The sequence below is a fragment of the Arachis ipaensis genome, chromosome B3 (genome assembly GCF_059453495.1).
Source record: "Arachis ipaensis isolate K30076 ecotype BB chromosome B3, ASM5945349v1, whole genome shotgun sequence".
Lineage (NCBI taxonomy): Eukaryota > Viridiplantae > Streptophyta > Magnoliopsida > Fabales > Fabaceae > Arachis > Arachis ipaensis.
The window spans coordinates 27,112,384-27,119,732 of NC_142438.1; positions in this window are offsets into that span (position 1 = coordinate 27,112,384).

Here is a 7,349-nt window from a genome sequence, read left to right on the forward strand (position 1 = left end):
AAAATCTTAGTTGACTCAAATATTTTCAACGTTCATTTAGTTGGTCTCCTAGACTTTCTCTCAAGTCATTTATATTTACGCGCGCACGTTTTTCTTCGCGCGGTAACTGTGTAACATCCTATCACACAAAACTTTACGCTTAAGTTGTAAAACAGAGGTGGTGTGGTATTACGACCTCTAAAATAAAATGAGTACATGTAATAGTAAAAGAATTATAATATGCTAGGAGTCTTGAAGAATAGAGGAAATAAAAGTCGCAAAATAAAAGCGCAACGCTCAAGGAACGAGTTAACTTGAGTGCTAAGAAAATTATAACTACTAAACATAAGATGACAAAAGTAGGAATAGAGTGCCAAAGATATAAAATAACAAGCTCTTAACTCAGCCTGCGAAGTCAAGACTGGCCAGAGAATATTTACACATATATACATACATATCCAAAACCCAAAAGTACATATACACAATCCTGCCTCTCCATAAACCTCTAAGAGGATAAAAAAGAACAAGTTATGCGGAGAGAAAGCTAAATATATATATATATATATATATACATCATAGTATAACAAAATAACCCAGTAACCACTCCGCTTCAAGAGTCCAGACGCCTAACGAGATGCCTCTCGACCTGCATCTGAAAAATAACAACATAGTATGGAATGAGAACCGGAGGTTTCCAGTATGATAAAGGTGCCACACACATAATATATAAAGTCCTGGGAATGCCAGAGGCAATCGTAGAACGCCGACAATCAGATTATAGAGCTTAAAGTATTAAACAGAAGTCATAGAAAGGTGGTTTTCTAAGAATATTTAAACCTAACTTAACTTAACCCTAAATCTAAGTCCCATAATGCCATTTCTCCATACCTCCAACTCCATCATGCGTTTTCACAGATAAATAGACAGATAAAGGCAAGCACAAAAAGGTTACAAATACTGTAGATAACAAATACACATTTAACATGGCAAGTACATGTAGGCACACCCAATTAAAGCACAAGCAAGTAATTCAAGTAATATGCATATGATACATGCCTGTCCTATAGCTGATGAGGCTCATCTGTCGGTTATCCAACCAACCCGACAAGTCTGAATTGAACTTAGACTATCTCCCGACGTGCATCCCCAAGAGTCTATGCATAGTTTTATCTCAAATAATCAATATTTCTCAATGGGGGTAACATTCCCGGGAATTTATATAGTGCCCGGTCACACTTATGTCGTAAGGTCAACAGAGTATTGAGTTTCAACCTGGTACATGTGGTGGCAAGCCACGGCACTTTATCCAGGGAATCTCGTATCTCAAATCATTAAATCATTCAAGCCAAATTTCATACATAATCTTTCATCTGAACATCCAATCAAGTATCATATATGACTCATCCATAACATCTCATAATCAATTCGTCACTTTTCAGCTTTACTTCACCTTCAAGTTATCCACATTTCCTAGCTTCATCTGACTGTCGAGTTTAACACTAATATTCATGACTAAAGGAAAGAAAATAGAGGTTTAGAGGTTTGAAATTTAGTTTAAAACATTAAAATCATGTTTGCTGAAAAATGTGCCATGCGTACGCGTGGGATTGCAAAAACGCAGCATGCGCACGCGTCTTTCGTCATGCGTACGCGTAAGTGAAACCGTCATATCACGCGTACGCGTGGACATGCCTGTTTACCCCTTATGCACACGCATGGACTCGTTGCTTACGCGTTGCCGAAAATCTACTACATGCGTACGCGTGGGCGTATGTTCTTTGAAAAAACCAAAAGCAGATGCAGTAGCAGAGTTGAGGAAACAAAGCTGCAAAAATCCTGTTAAAGGACAGTTTATAAACTTAATCTTCCAACCAACATAACTTATTCGATTTGCAACATTTTTCAACCGTTCTTTGAGTGGTACAAACATCACGAACCCAATTTTTATTTTAAAACAAGTTAGAAACAAATTGAGGGTCCGAAGGCCAAGTTATACCTCGCCGAAGTTCGGCCAAAAACCAACTTTACAAAAATTTTCAAAACTCAATTTTCAATCAATCTCCATTCCATTCCTTGTCAAATATGCCAAATCTAACACCATATATCAATAAAACAACTCAACACAACATTACTCCATTTTTCAACCACCAACCATCAGTAATATATTTATCAACAAAACCATAAAGCCTTCAATATATAAGCATATAACCTATAAAATCATCAACTAGCCATATTTCATTGGAATGTCCATATAACAACCATCTCTACCACACAATCAAGCCACATCATAGATATCGAGTATCCTAAGCATTGTACCATTCCGTGCAATTCAACTCATCCTATGGTCATCTAGCCTAAGTTTTCACAGAACATTATATATTAAATGCAAGAAACCTAAACCATACCTTGGCCGATTTTCACGTAACAACCAAAGCAAATTATTAAAACCAAGACAGCCCTTCAAAATTCAACTAATCAGCTTCCTCCAAGTTCCAATATTCACAATTTCAAGTTCCAATATATATATATATATATATATATATATATATATATATATATATATATATATATATATATATCCAATTTAATACTTAAAGCTCAAATTCAATGAAATTAAAATAAAATTATCATATCTTCACCTTACCCAAGCTTCGCATAAGCAAGAGTGAACATTTTCCTCAAGTTAATTGGATCCTAAAACATCAGAAATCAAAGAAATTCAACATTCCCACTCAAAATTCGAAAATTGGGAAAAAGAAGAGGCTGAGGTGAAATAGCAAGTTACCTATGAAATTGTTCCGGTAGAGTCATAGAGCTCGACACTGTGAACGCGTGGTCGGAAACGGTGCGGCGATTGGAGCTCAGACGGAGAAGTTACGGGAGTTGGAAATTTACCGTAAGGTTACAGGGTGTTTCGCTCTTCTTTTCCCTGGGAAGCTTTCAGATTTGTGTTGCTGAAATGAGGGAGAAGGCAATGCTGGGTTCATTTAATAGGTCGGTCCGGTTGGACCGACGGCCCGGTTTGGGCCCGGTTCAACCGATTCGGCCCATGCAGTCCAGTCTTGGACCGTTTTCTTCGAAATTAGTGTCAAAATTCTCGTTTTGATGAGCTCTATTCTAATTTGATATAATATTCACATTTCTAATCTTCTTTATTAAAAACTGACTAATTATTTACTAATTTATCGGGGTTTACATCCTACCCACCTAACAAAGAACTTTGCTCTCAAAATTCAAATTCAATTACCTGAAAAGAGATGTGGGTAATCCTTCCGCATATCTGACTCGAGTTCTCAAGTATGTTCCTCGATACCTGCTCGACTCCAAGCTGCTTTTACCAATGATACCTCCTTTCCGCATAATCGTTTAACACTGGTGTCATCAATTCTCACTGGAGTTACTGGAAGTGTTAGATCTTCTCTTATTTGGATTGGTTCCGGTTCTAGAACATGACTTGCATCAGAGTATACTTCCAAAGCTGTGACACATGAAGCACGTCGTGCAAATTCAAAAGATACGGCGGTAAGGCAATTCTATAAGCCACTGGCCCAATTCTTTTCAGGATCTCAAACGGTCCAATATAACGGGGATTCAGTTTCTTAGTCTTAATAGCTCTTCCCACTCCAGTGGTTGGTGTAACTTTCAGAAAAACATGCTCCCCTTCCTCAAATTCTAAAGGCTTTCGCCTTTGATCAGCATAACTCTTCTGGCGGCTCTGGGTTATAAGCATTCGACTACGAATCTTCTTTATCTGTTCAGTAGTTTCAGCTATCATCTCAGGCTCTAACAAACTTCTTTCTCCAGTTTCATACCAACATAGTGGAGATTGACATTTCCTGCCATACAGAGCTTCATATGGAGCCATTCCGATGCTCACATGGTAACTATTATTATAAGCAAATTCTACTAATGGCATATACTGATCCCAGCTCGCTGGCTGGTCCAAAACACAAGCCCTTAGCATATCCTCCAAGGTCTGAATAGTTCTCTTTGACTGGCCATCTATCTGAGGGTGATACGCAGTACTCAAACTTAACTGAGTCCCAAATGCCCGCTGAAAAGCTCCTCAGAACCTTGATGTGAAACGAGGATCTCCGTCAGATATAATGGTAGATGGCACGCCGTGTAACCTGGCAATCTCTTTAATATACATTCGAGCCAATTCTTCCATTGTGCAACTTATTCGGATAGGAAGAAAGTGAGCTGATTTTGTTAGTCGATCCACAACCACCCAAATAGCGTCACAACCAGACCGGGTTATAGGCAAACCTATCACAAAATCCATTGTGATACTCTCTCCGGCTACTGCACCCTACCAGTCTCATACTTCTTTTTCTCTGGGCAATTAGTGGCTATATGCCCGGGATGTCCACAGGAATAGCATACTCCAAGTCCTAATCTGCACGAAACTCCAGGATGATACTTTCTGCACTTCTGACAATTCAGATCCTGCTGTGGCTGCTTCACAAACCTCTTTCCTTGACTAACATTAGTATTCGGCCTTCTGTAATTACCTTGACCCTGAGTCTGCTGCGGAACAAAGCCTCCACGCTTGAAATTACTACCTCTCCGAGCAAAGTTCCTCCCTGAAGGTCTCTGAAAAGGCACCCTCAAACTTCCTTTCTCTGCTGCCGCCTTCCTCACACAATCCTCAGCCATCATGCTCTTATTCACCAATTTAGAAAACACTCTAATCTCCATTGGGGCAACAAAGCTCAGAATATCGCTCCGAAGACCTCCTTTATATTTATACACTTCCATTCAGCAAAATCTTCAGGCGCACCTTGACAAATACGAGAAAAGCGACATAACTCTTCAAATTTACTAGTATACTCAGCAACAATCATCTGTCCCTGCTTTAATTGCATCAGTTCAAGTTTCTTGGTATTTCTGACTGAATTAGGAAAATATTTCTTATAAAATTCTGTCCAGAAAACCTCCCAAGGAATCGCAGCACCATCAGGCTGCAGGATACGTCGTGTTCCCTGCCACCAATACTGAGCTTCACCTTGCAACTGATAAGTTCCAAATTTAACCCATTGCTCTTCAGGAACCTGTTGTGCCTGTAACGCCCTTTCCATAGCCTGAATCCAATTATCTGCATCAGTAAGATTTGAGGTTCTCCTAAAAGTCGGAGGGTGAACTTTCAGAAATGTAGCAACTGTCATAGGACCGTCCTCATGATTATTGTTCCCGTGATTACCCTGGTTTATCTGATTACCCAATGCCTCAGCTGTTGCCTGCATAGCTATAGCCATATTTCTGAGGGCAGCCATAAAGTCTACTGGATCAGTCCCTATGGGAGCAGGAGTAACGGTGCCTGTCCTACCTCTACCTCACCCGCGACCGCGTCCGCGAGTCGACATTTGGTCACTATAGACACCAAACAAGTGATATTAAGTTGATCAGTCTCAACATCGCAAGTCTAATGCTTTAAGTTCCAAATGCATGCTCACAAACGTTTATGCCATATATATCAATTAGATATCCTAATAGCACATAAACACATACACAGAGAATGCACAGAAGCACAATCAGTCCGTCTTTCAGGCTCTATAGGAACAAACTGCTCTGATACCATAATGTAACACCCTATCACACAAAGCTTTACGCTTAAGTCGTAAAACAGAGGTGGTGTGGTATTACGACCTCTAAAATAAAATGAGTATATATAATAGCAAAAGAATTATAATATGCTAGGAGCCTTGAAGAATAGAGGAAATAAAAGTCGCAAAATAAAAGCGCAACGCTCAAGGAACGAGTTAACTTGCGTGCTAAGAAAACTATAACTACTAAATATAAGATGACAAAAGTAGGTATAGAGTGCCAAAGATACAAAATAACAAGCTCCTAACTCAGCCTGCAAAGTCAAGACTGGCCAGAGAATATTTATACATATATACATACATATCAAAAACCCAAAAGTACATATACACAATCCTGCCTCTCCATAAACCTCTAAGAGGATCAAAAAGAACAAGTTATGCGGAGAGAAAGCCAAGTACATATATATATATATATATATATATATATATATATATATATATATACATCATAGTATAACAAAATAACCCAGTAACCACTCCACTTCAAGAGTCCAGACGCCTAACGAGATGCCTCTTGACCTGCATCTGAAAAATAACAACATAGTATGGAATCAGAACCGGAGGTTCTCAGGATGGTAAAGGTGCCACACACATAATATATAAGGTCTTGGGAATGCTAGAAGCAATCCTAGAACGCCGACACTCAGATTATAGAGCTTAAAGTATTAAACAGAAGCCATAAAAGGTGGTTTTTTAAGAATATTTAAACCTAACTTAACTTAACCCTAAATCTAAGTCCCATACTGCCATTCCTCCATACCTCCAACTCCATCATGCGTTTTCACAGACAAATAGACAGATAAAGGCAAGCACAAGAAGGTTACAAATACTGCAGATAACAAATACACATTTAACATGGCAAGTACATGTAGGCACACACAATTAAAGCACAAGCAAGTAATTCAAGTAATATGCATATGATGCATGCCTGTCCTATGGCTGATGAGGCTCATCTGTCGATTATCCAGCCAACCCGACAAGTCTGAATTGAACTTAGACTGTCCCCCGACGTGCATCCCCAAGAGTCTATGCATAGTTTTATCTCAAATAATCAATATTGCTCAATGGGGGTAACATTCTCGGGAATTTATATAGTACCCGGTCACACTTACGTCGTAGGGTCAACAGAGTATCGAGTTTTCAACCTGGTACACGTGATGGAAGGCCACGACACTTTATCCAGGGAATCTCGTATCTCAGATCATTAAATCATTCAAGCCAAATTTCATACATAATCTTTCATCTGAACATCCAATCAAGTATCATATATGACTCATCCATAACATCTCATAACCAATTCGTCACTTTTCAACTTTACTTCACCTTCAAGTTATCCTCATTTCCTAGCTTCATCTGACTGTCGAGTTTAACACTAATATTCATGACTAAAGGAATAAAAATAGAGGTTTAGATGTTTGAAATTTATTTTAAAACATTAACAATCATGTTTGCTAAAAAATGTGCCACGCGTACGCGTAGGTGAAACCGTCATGTCATGCGTACGCGTGGACATGCCTGTTTACCCCTTACGCGCACGCATGGACTCTTTGCTTACGCGTCGCCGAAAATCTACTCCACACGTACGCGTGGCCATACGTTCTTTGAAAAAACCAGAAGCAGATGCAGTAGCAGAGTTGAGGAAACAAAGCTGCAAAAATCCTGTTAAAGGATAGTTTATAAACTTAATCTTCCAGCCAACATAACTTATTCGATTTGCAACATTTTTCAACCGTTCTTCAAGTGGCACAAACATCACGAACCCAA